Here is a 12,026-nt window from a genome sequence, read left to right on the forward strand (position 1 = left end):
CGGGGCTCCTCCCGTCCTCTTTTTTGCTTGCTGAAATATGGTAACCCTACTCTGGAGGGCATAAATGCAAAGTTTGCTCTGCTTGAGTTTTAGCAGGTGTCACCCAATGAGGTTCTGAGGCATGTGTGGACCACAGATCCATCTTACTCCCCGCTGCTGAAGGCCAGTGAGAAAGTGGCAGGGCCATTATTGGGTTTGATTTGCAAGGCCTCCCTACGAGAAAAGATGCCAGCTTTTCTTTAAAAACCAACTGTTAGCTACTTGTTCAAGAAACCATCTCCTAATGCTCACATTCTCTCCACGTTCTTTCTTTACGGAAAACTATCAAGAAGGTTGTGGCAAGGCAATTCCAGCAACATCTGTAGTGCTAGGGGCTTTTTATCCCAATCAGTTTGATTTTAGTCCTGGATACAGACTGGAGACTGTGCAGGCTGATGATCTTCTCCAGGTGTCTGTGTTGATTCTTTCAGATTTGTCAGTTGCTTTTGGAAACTCTTGGCCAGAAGGTAGCACTAACACTCCTTCGGGCCAAGAATGGATGGATGGAGTCCACTCTTTTCTTTCTGAGAGATCCCAGGGGATAGTATTGGGCAACAGCTTTCTTGCTTTGAGGTTGCTCTTGTGTGGGGTTTGGCAGAATTCCTTTTTGTTCCACCTTCCTGTTCAATGTGTGTAAGGGGGCCTTGGGAGAGTTAATGAGGAGGTATCTGGATTATTGTACCGTCATTATGCATGACACTAATCTGTATCTCACCCAACCAGTCCAGTACAGTGGAGTGACTTACCTAGTGTCTGGTAGAGATCGAGGCATATATATAAATTATTTGTCTGAGATAAAGAGGAAGGTAACCTTTATCAGGGTAAGTGAAATAGTTGGACAAATAGCAGAGATTATAGCAGTGCTCCTTTTTGAGGCCCGTGATTTCTATTTTAAACTCAGATTCATAGCCTGAGATGTTTTATTGTCTCCCCAGCAGCTCTTGGATGTCTAATTGATAGTGGTTGCTTCTTACAATTCTATAAGTCAGAAAGCTGTGACTTTTTTTCTTTTGAAGGTGGCTTTCCCATGGCTAACTATGCCTTAGTCAACTCCACATTGGAATGCTGCAGTGTGCTTTACTTGGGATTACATCAATCCCATCTGGAAATAGCAGTTAGTGCAGAATTCAGCAGCCCTCTTGTTAAGTGATACTTCTCCTACATGACTGTCTCCACACAACTTCACTCCAGGAGTCTGCCAGCAGGTTTTAACCATGATTTCTGAACCAGTGTAGGGCACACTTTGTCTTGGAGTGCATTGATCATTCAACTGTGTTGAGTGCCGATTCATCTGAACTCACTGCTGACACACATTGTAGATGAGGCCATGGTGGTAGGATTGCCATAAGATTTTATCAGCATGTGTTTGGGAAGTCCTATGTAAGAAGGATATTGCCAAATATTTGAAAATTGCCATCAGCTGTAACTTACCCTTAGCAGTTGGCAAATCATGTCTTCTTCCATACTGATTTTTTTTCCATTTGTCAACCATTGATTTATTTTCCCATGTGTTTTGAGGAGAACTGAAATTAGCATTGCCTTTCTTATCTAAGAATAACTTCAATTTACTGTACATGGTGCCTTTTTATGCCAAAACATCTTTGGGCACTAGTAACATAAATCGATGTCAGCACAGCTCTTGAATAATTAAGCAGTGTAGTCAAACCTCGTTTATCGAAAAGCATAGTGGACTTGAAAGTAATTTGGATAAACAGGGTTTTGGATAACCAGGAGACATTTCAATGTACTTAATGTATCGATGTCTTTGATACCTGTTAGGGGATGCAACTCATTTCCAATCAGCAACTGTTGAAATAAACAAGGTTTGGCTAAAATGACCTTGTGCAGGGCATTTCCCTAGTCTAGGAAGCTTTTTGGGACAGAGACTGTCATTTTCTCGTCATTTGTGCAGTGAGGCCCTGAGCTGGTTGACCTGTAGGCACTACCACAATACAAACGTTAAATTGTAATGATGATAAATGACAAGACTGGGTTTGAAGGCCTGATGCCGTGTAAAAGTGAGGAGGAAATTATAGAGGTATAGGGCTAAATTTTGCCCACTGCTCGATTTGTGCAACCTCACTGAAGCCAGCAGGCAAGTCTGAGTGCACATTTGGCCCCTAGATTCTTTACATTTTGTTTTTAGCGGATGATGTTTGGTATAGAGAGAGAACTTCTAGAAAATAAGGACCTGATCCTACACTACTGAAATTACTGGGAGTTTTGCCATTGACTTTAATGGGACTAGGATCAGGCACTTAATGCTCTGTACATGAGCCAATCAGATTACTTGAATCACCTCTTAGTATTTCACTTGGTTTATACTATTGTTTTAGAGTCACTGCACAACCAGCAAAGCAAGCATAAAAACACTGGGTCTGATTCTCAGGTCTGTTAGGGCAGCTTTGCTCCTGTCTCCTGGTGCAAGGCTGCTCTAGAGTTGGCAGATACAGTGAATGGAAGATTCCCTTATGTAGGGGAATCCTCTTCCATGGAGTAGACCTACCAAAGTGGCTCGTACATACTTCTCCCGATAAGTCCCTGGCATAGGGGGCATGGCTAGGGAAAAGTGGGTGTGGCTGGGCTATTCTTATGCCCCATGGATCCCCAGCTGCCAGATACCCCTCATTGACAGTTGGTGTAGTTTAGTGTAGCCCTGAGGCTGTTCTAGACTATACTGAGAGCCAAACTGAGACAGAATGGTCCCCACAGTCAGGAGGCATAAACAACTACTTTGGAACCCTCTCCCCTGCTGCAAAATAGTGGCTATTATTTTTTTTAATCTCAGCAGTATAGTTGGAGAATTAAAACATAATAGACATTTAGAAACTTCTCACTTTCCCCAACTATCTGCAACAGTTTCAAGATAAGTAATTTTTTTTAAAATCACTTTGAACAGAAGACTACTTTTAAAAGACTTATGCTTGTATCTTAGCACAAATACTCTCTCTATATCTACTTTGTATCGTTAGTTATGCAAAGGCAAAGAAACTACACTTACACTGTAATTTTATTTGGCAAGGTAAGCCACAAAAGATATGCTGTGTCATGCCTTTTTATGAGTACGCAAGAATTGCCAAAGAAGTCTAAATGAGATGATCGTTGTTAGGAAAAGAGGAAATAGCCCTGGTCAGTTATACAACATTGAGGCTTGTAACCACTTGTGGTGGAAGTTTCAGGACCGGTTTAAGTTTAATTTAAAATTATTTTCTTAGTAGCTGACAGCAGCGTCCAAAGTGATCTTTATGTTACTCCATCACCGCCTAATCCCTGTTGATTCGCTTTACATTCCCCACTAAACTGTGGCCTGGTAGTTACAGTAGTTGCCACATGAACAGGAATTGTTTGATTCTCTTGACCTATCCTATACTGTAAGGCAGTTGTGAATTTAGGGAGGTGACAAGGGGGAAGACACTTCTAGCAGAAAAAAATTCTCCTTGAAATTTATTGTGGACACACTTGCTATAGTGACAGCTATTTTCAACTAAGTGTAGAGCAGCCAGTCGCATGCTAGTTTGTCCATATGCAAAGAACAAAACCCACATTTCTCAGTCTAGATGACTTTGTTTCAGATTATGGAATGACAGCCCAAAAAAGAACAAATAATGGGTGAAACCAGGCTCCCAAAAGTCAATGGCAAAACTCCCATTGACTTCAGTGGGCTCAGGATTTCAGCCATTGTCTCCATGAGTAAGTCAACACTGTGTGTTACTCAGTCAGTAACATTCTGCATCTGACCTGAAAGACCCCAAGTGGCAGATACCTCAAAGCTGCTCCTGCAACTGGCTGGTACAGACTCCTCTACATTTAAAGGTTCAGCACACAGGAAAAAGAATGACACCATCTCCTTTCAGTTACATAGCTCCACATACCACCCCATGCACTCCACTCTGACAACAAGCCAGTGGCAAACCTCAGAGGATGGAGTTCTATAAATATACCTTGGGTCAACTTCTTCTCTACTGCAACTTCATTGATTTCCATGGGGTTACACAAGGAATGATTTTGGTTCCTCAAGAAGTTGGAGATGTGGACATGAAAATTATTATTCAGTTTATAAAAGTGCACTCATTAGTTGTTTGTGCAACTTCTTAAAACCAACACACTCCACATCCCAATTTTAACAGAAAAAAAAATAGACTCCACCCCAAAATTTAAAACCTGGTAGAACCCGTGCCCCTTGTTCTCACTGTTCAGAAATACACTTGGGAAAACAGGCCATTCACTGTTCCCTGAAGGTCTGGCTTTTTAAGGGTAAGCTAATACCAGACTCAAGGGCCTTCTACTGATAAGTGTTTCCATCCTCCCACCAGCTTCTGGATGTTAATAGCTGGGGACTGTAGGTCAAATGTAATGGCTGATCTCAATTGTCATGGCAGAACATAGGAAGATAGGTGGCCCTCCATGTAGCTCTGCCTCAAGCTATATAGGACATTAGGCCCTGATCCAGCAAAGCACAAAGTGCGTGCTTAAAATCCTACTGACTTCAGTGGGACATAAGCATATATTTAAGTATTTTGCTGAATGAGGTCTTTAAAGAGGTAAGACTTGATCTACAGCAAACAACTTGAACTGAACCCAGAAGTGAGCCAGAAGTGAGTACAGTCTTTAAAGCATTGGTGTAATGTGCTTTCTATGACCAGCAACACTGGCAGATGAACCACCACATTCTGGGCAGTGTATATCCAGTGGGGTGATAGTGAATGAGGAAGAGTTATATGACAGTGGGAACTGTCTGGATCCCTTTATTAGACAGTTCCACATTTGCTAACTTTTGTGAGGGATTCTTTTAATGGTGCAAAATATATGGAAAGAAAGTTGTGTTTTGGGGGTGTTAAGGCTGAAAGTGTGTTTCCGTGGATTTCAGCTACCTCTTGTTTAACAAAGTTTTCTGTATGGAAATAGAAAGATCCTGCTCCTGTTCCCATTAACAGATCAATGGCAAAACTCCCACTGGCTTCAATGGAAACAAGACTGAACCCTAAATCAGGCCTAAGATAAAGGGTCAGCAATGGGAAGATGGTTATTATTCATCTATGATCAAATGCTATCTTAGACACAAAGAGGGAATTTTTATGAGCTGGGAAAACACTGAAAAGGAACTTGAATTACTTTTCTCTCATGTCAATTCAATCCACAGGACAATTAACATTTTCATACCTCACCGTTCTAAGGGAATGCACTTCCTGGGTGTAAGAATTCAAAGAATTGATAACCAGCTTCATACAAATGCCTATGGAAAGGACAAGAAGACCTTTAAAAAACACAATATCAGGTTTCATCACATACCCCGAAGGACAGCCTCCCATGTAGACACATTCTGAGGAGTCAAAGTCTTGTTGAAGATAATGATACTTGTAGAAATGCAGAAAGTGATGGAGTGGTTTGTAAGTAGGGGCTGTGACAGGGAGAGCATTACAGCATCAATACATTAGGAATAAAAGGGAGGTTTTTTTCAAAGACACAAGCTAAACCTCTGTCCCATTTAGCACTGCTTTCAACCCAGCTCATAGACAGATATCTAAAGTGATGCAGTGACACTAACCATGTCCTTTCAAGTGATGAAATATGGAAAGAAACTCTTTAACTGTCTCCTCTTATAACTCGTAAGAGGTAAAAATCTAAGCTAAGTGGGTCTTCTCACCCATTCTCATTTGCCGGGAGAGAGAAAAGCACACTTGCTATTTCTAGCTCCAAAGGGTAACTTTGTGGGAACTGTACCATTGTATTAAATATACAACAAAAAAGGGGATTGTTTCCATCAGCCACATTCTGGCAAAAAAGAGACAAGAAAAAGAAATTAGAGACTTTGTGCTCTGCGGAATCAAATGCCCTTGTGGTTTATTGCATATTAGAGAAAGAACCTGAACCATAAAAACCCATTTCCAGTTTGAAATTCTTCTGCACTGAAAAGGTAAAAGGACCAAAATGAGAAAGAGACAGACACAAAACTTTCAAAACAAAGAACCCCTTTGTAAATTTTTAGCCTACAGAATGCTGCTTCCAGAGGCAGGAGCAGGTAAAGTTCATCAGCATGTTCACCACCCCAGATAAAGCTTTGCCCTAAGAGCCAGGGTTTAGTCATCTGACCCAGATTCCCTAGCAGAATCAACAAGGAGCTGGTTGTCTGCTTCTTCTGCTATACACACAACCAGTTCACTGAAGGTGAATTAACTTGCATGTTTTTCAGATAAAAGTTTCTCTGCTTCAATACCGATCAATGATGTTATGTAAGAGAAGCCAAATCCCCCCACCCCTTACTGCCCTACACCATTCTGAGCAGCCTAGGTCTGTGGGGAGGAAAGAAATCCTCTGTGGAATGACAGCAGCATTACTCTAAAGCTTCTAAGAGCACCTGATGCTGTATCCTCTCCATGGCAAGCAATGGCTGCTGGAACTCCTTAGTGACAGGTCATCTAGCTCTGCCTGTTCCTTTTCCAGACTGCCCCCCAGGGTGCTGGAACAATTTGTATGGGGGGGGGGTGCTGAGAGCCATTGAACCAAACTGTAAGCCCTGGATATGATGGAAACCACAGCCCCAGTAACCCCACTCTGCCCTCTCCTCCCACCTGCCCAGCTCCATGCCGTGTCATCTGCTCCCTCTGTCCGGGCCCTGCACCTGCCGTTAGAGCCGGCACCACTGCTCCCGCCAAAGCCAGGACTGCTGTTGCAGGAGTCAGAGCACATCAGTGCTGCTGCCACCAGAGCTAGAGTCAGAGCCGCTAGGAAGAGCAGCACCCCAGGTCCAGCTGCCTGCATTTGAATTTGCCCAGGCAATGGGAAGGGAGGAGGGGCCTCCGACCAACATGGAGCGTCAGCCATTGGTGGCCCCACTAACCGGAATTCATGGCGGAGTCCCCATTGTGGAGGCCCTGTGGAAATTGAAACGTGGACAGTGGGGAGCAGCACATCGCTCTTCCTAGACGCTTCAGCAGGCCGGAGAAAATGGCAGCAGCCTGCGCCAGGGATGTGTTGTGGGGCCGAGCAGCCCTGAGCCAGGTCCCTCCAAGTGCATGGGCCCCTCAGCAACTGCACCAGCTACTCCTCTGCCACTGCCACCTGCCCTCCTCACGCAATTCCAGGGCCTCACCCTCACAAGTAGCTGAGTCAGTTATCATGGCAAGGGGCCCCCTCGCTGCCTCAGGGCTGATGCAGTTGCATGGGTTGCATGTGTCTAACGCAGCCCCTGGCCATCAGCCCCCATTTTTATAGGGGTGTCATTGCCAGGGGTCCCACCCCCACCTGTCCTGCAATGCTATGCCTTTGCAAAATGCTACAGCACTGAGCCTGCCCAGCAATGTGGTAGTAGTAGATGCTTCCTACCCATCATGCAGGGGTCACAGCCACTGGACATGCTCCTGTGCTGAAAGGGCTGCTGTTGGGAAATGTAGTTTGTTCCCATAGGCTCCATATCCTCCTCTTGCTGTGGGACACTGAGTGGTATGCTTCTGCCAGCTTCCAGCCTCTCCCCAGCCCCATAGCACTCTCCCCAGCCAGCCCCACTCTAGTTCTACCTCTCTCTGCTAGATTCTGCACAGAAAATCAACTTTTTTTTTTAAGGATTACCCCCATAACAGAAAGAAAAATGAAGCAGCACAAAAATACACTTTATTTAGACCTATATACTGTACTTCCAACTTAGATATTCTCATATGGCAAGATGTTTGAAAATGAAAACCCTAAATACAAATACATGTCTGATTTTACAAAAGAAAAAGAATATTTTGTTATTACAAACTGCCTCCAAAGATCCTAAGCAGCAGAAACTATCATTTTGTAAACTTCCTGATCAACTCCTGCAGTCTGAAGTAGAAAGTCAAGAACTGCCTCTCAATTCAGCAAGCATGAATCTGTCATTGTGTCAAGATTTAAATCAGGAAAACGATTTGTGCAGTACCACTGAAGTTGCACCTGTAGTCATGGCTGATGATACTTCCAGAGAAAGTTTGCTTGAAACCAGCACAGATGAATGAGCTACAAACCAACAAACCAACCACAGGTGATCTTAAAACCAAAAAAAAAAAAAAAAAAAAATTTGAAAGGAGCAAAACAAAAAGCCCTGTAGATGAGCAGGTCCACAATGAAACAAATCAAAGCAGTGTTCCTGATGAAATAGGTTTGAAGTGCCCATCTAATAAAAGTCACTTTCAAGATTCCGTTTTATCAGTTGAGCAATTGAATATAGATTGGTCCTTTCCAGCCCACTGAAAGCGATATGCCAAAACGACAGTTTCCTTTTTTACCTACAAGCCATCATTTTTCATCTTCATTTTACAGAATGACAATAGCATTGCATGAAGATCTGCATGTCAAGTGGCCAGCATACTCGTATCTTTTAAATTTAACACACGGCCACATTTGTTGGTTGTTTGGAAATAAAGAAACTTGCAAACCAACATGGTTAACTGGGAGTGGAAGAATATGCTAAAGTCAATGTCTGTTCATGGGAGGAGCAAACAATGTGTAGTCATGTGGCAATTCTACAGTTTGAAGGGTTATAGTATCAATGCTTGTTTTAATAGAGAAGCATCTGAAAATATAAAAAAAATGGTAAGTACTAAAAATATTGCTTGACACAGTCAAAACTTTAGCTAATTTATGTCCCTTCCATGGCCACTGTGAAGTGCTGGAGAGCAACAATTGTGGTATTTACTTGAGCATCATTAAGCTACTTGCCAGACATAATATAACTTTTGCCCATCATATTAGTGACACCAAGATAATCAAATACTTGAGCAAGACAATTACTGATGAACTTATAAACCTTTTAGCATCAGAAACCAGGAGGCACATACCTAATAGCTGCAAAGAAGCTACGGTTTTATTGTCATTGCAGATGCAACCACAGATATTAGCCATACTGATCAAATAGTTATTTTGCTTCTCTTTGTTAATACTGATCATATCAAAGGAAAAGTAGATACAACAGAGAATTTTGTAAGTTTTGTGGCAGTATGAGGTAGATGCTGCATCCTTGTGTGCATAGGTGCCGACTCCGTGGGTGCTCCGGGGCTGGAGCACTCACCGGAAAAAAATGGTGGGTGCTTAGCACCCACTGGCAGCACCCCCTACCAGAACTTCCCTCTCCCCCCAGAGCCTCCTGCCCGCTGGTTGGCCCTGCCAATCAGTGCCTCTCCCTCCCTCCCAGCGCCAATCACCTGCCGTGAATCAGCTATTTCATGTCGTCAGCAGGCACGGGGTGGGGGGGAAGGAGTGAGGGTGCAGTGCACTCGGAGGAGGGTCATAACTGGGTGGGGAAGGGGTGGGACAGGAAGAGGCAGGGCAGGGTGGGGCCTTGGAGGAAGGGGTGGAGTGGGTGCGAGGCCTCGGCAGAGCCAGGGGGAGCATCCCCCGGCAGATTAGAAATTCGGCGTCTATGCTTGTGTGGCCAGTTAACTGATGTTTTATTATGCAAGTATAGACTAGACCCCAAATATATGTCTGGACATATATGATGGGGCCAGTGTTATGGCTGGAATTTGTGAAGGATTGCAAGCAAAAAATGACAGAATATCTTTCAGGCAAAGGAGGCAAAATGTATGCACATTACATCTATTGCACAGCTCATCAAATTAACCTAGTTCTGGTCCATGATGCTGAAGATAAGACCAGTCCAGAACTGAAAGTTTTCTTCTCAATTTTGTAGGAAATATCTATATATTTCACAGACTAACCATAGATGAGAAAAACTAATTATTAAGTCTAAAAATAATATTTATCTTCAAACTCTGGCTCAAAAGAATACAGTTTTGCAAATGGGAGAGGAATTTGATGATGCGCTTCAGGCCCCTGAAGAAGTTGACAGGATTGAGGCAGCAGATGAAATTGAACATGTTTCTGAAGAACGAAGGAGACCTTTACATCTAAAGGCATTCTGCAAGACTAGATAGGATGCTCAAATGAAAGCCACTGAGGCAATGATAGTAAATTTTCAGCGTATAATTGAATGCCTAGAAGATGAAACTGTCGCTGAACGCAGGAATAGTAAGGACATACGTCAAGCAAAAAGCAACCTGTCTCTGATGGATTGGCTGTTCTACCTAAATCTGTTATGGTGGCATAGGAATTTAGTTATCATGGCTGCAGCCTCTGGAATACTTCCATCAAATAAAATTGACCTGTTCCAAGTCCTCCAGACATTTGACAGCAAAGTGAACAAGCTCAGCAAACTCAGATCTGAAGAAAAGTATGAGGAAATTGTAAAAGAATCTAAGAACAGGTGGGAAACAATGGGTTTTGAAAATGCAACCTATCCAAGCCACAGGAAGAGATGTGCATGCCACATGGATGATGAATTTGTACATGATTCTGTGTTAGATGCAAAGGATAACCATCAAAGGAAATATTTTGAGGTCTTAGGCAATATGGTAGGGGAACTAAAATCTTGGTATGAGGGATTTCAAGATGTAGCTACTCTATTTGTTTTCCTCCATCCCAGCCAACTTCAAAATATAATGCTAGAAGAGTCAAAGGAGGAAGTTCTTAAACTCAGGGGAAAATACTCATATTTTTCTTTAGACTTGGTTCATGAGCTCATGTCTTTCAAGATGTGTTATTTTACCAAGGACACAGAGGTGTTCATTTTGTCATGTGGAGTCCAGAGATACCTGAATTTCATAATGTCAGGTTCTCTTGATGATGTTTTACCAGAAATGGAAATGTTGTGTCGACTCTCTCTCACCATACCAATTGGAGTGGCTAGTGCTGAATGTGCAATGAGCACATTAACTAACACATGACAAAAAACTGCATGTGTTCAACGCTAGCTCAGACATGGCTGGGTGACCTTACTCTCCTTGCAATTAAGAAAGACGAGATAGCAAGGTTGGAGCTCGACGGCATCACAGAACAAATTGCCAAAATTGACAAATGTTGCTGTGGTGCAAGGGTCCAATTATTGGAATACACAAACCAACACAATTTGGGTGAGATTCCACTTCTGTTGAGGCCAGTACTTTTAATTTTTTTAAAACGCTGTTTATGTTTTAAAAAGCCTAAGGTGATATTAGAGAGACAAGGCAGGTGAGGTGATATCTTTTATTGGACCAACTTCTGTTGGTGAGAGAGACAAGCTTTCGAGCTCACACATAGATCTTCTTCAGGTCTAAGGTGACATGACCATTAGGCCCTATGCTGCATGTTTGCTGGCCAGGCTCTGACCCTTAAATCTCCCCCTGATCTAATGGAATATCAGCTATAATATTTAAAAAATCCCTACCTAATCTACAGTTACAGTTGACTCAGCGTAAGATTCTCCTAAAGATGCACTGGCATAAAAGAGGAATATTAAATGTTGGTGGCATAGGTAAGCTCCTGGGTTCATTGATATTCATGCTCTGGGACTGCACTAAGGTGAAGAGTGTTTGGAGAGATGTGTGGGACAGAATACATTTTAATTGTGGGTATTCCTTTTATAGGGTTACCATATTTAAAAATTAAAAAAGAGGACACTCCACGGGGCCCTGGCCCCACCCCTTCCCCGCTCCCGCCCCAACTCCGCCCCTTCCCCAAAGTCCCCGCCCCAACTCCGCCCCCTCCCCTGAGCACCCCGCATTCCCCCTCCTCCCTCCCAGCCATGTGAAACAGCTGCCCGAGCGCTACCGGCTTCAAGGTTTGCCGGGCAGCCCCCAGACCTCCAGACCCTGCGCCCCCATCCGGGCGCTTCCCCAGCGCAGCCGGAGCCTGGGAGGGGACGCGCCCGGCCGGGGGCGCAGGGTCTGGAGGTCTGGCGGCTGCCCGGCAAACCGTGAAGCCGGTAGTGCTTGGGTAGCTCGGCTCTTCAGCTACACAAAACTGAGGTGTCTGGGGGGAGCAGCAGCAGCTGCCGCCACGGGGGAATCCGCCTGCAGCTCACAGCCCGCCGGAGCCGCTCTAAGGTAAGCAGGGGACTAGTATTTTCCCGGACATGTTCGGCTTTTTGGCAATTCCCCCCGGATGGGGATTTGAGGACCAAAAAGCCGGACATGTCCAGGAAAATCCGGACATAT

Source organism: Terrapene carolina, unplaced genomic scaffold, assembly GCF_002925995.2.
Source record: "Terrapene carolina triunguis isolate 2854851 unplaced genomic scaffold, T_m_triunguis-2.0 Scaffold85, whole genome shotgun sequence".
In the NCBI taxonomy this organism is placed as follows: Eukaryota; Metazoa; Chordata; order Testudines; family Emydidae; genus Terrapene; species Terrapene triunguis.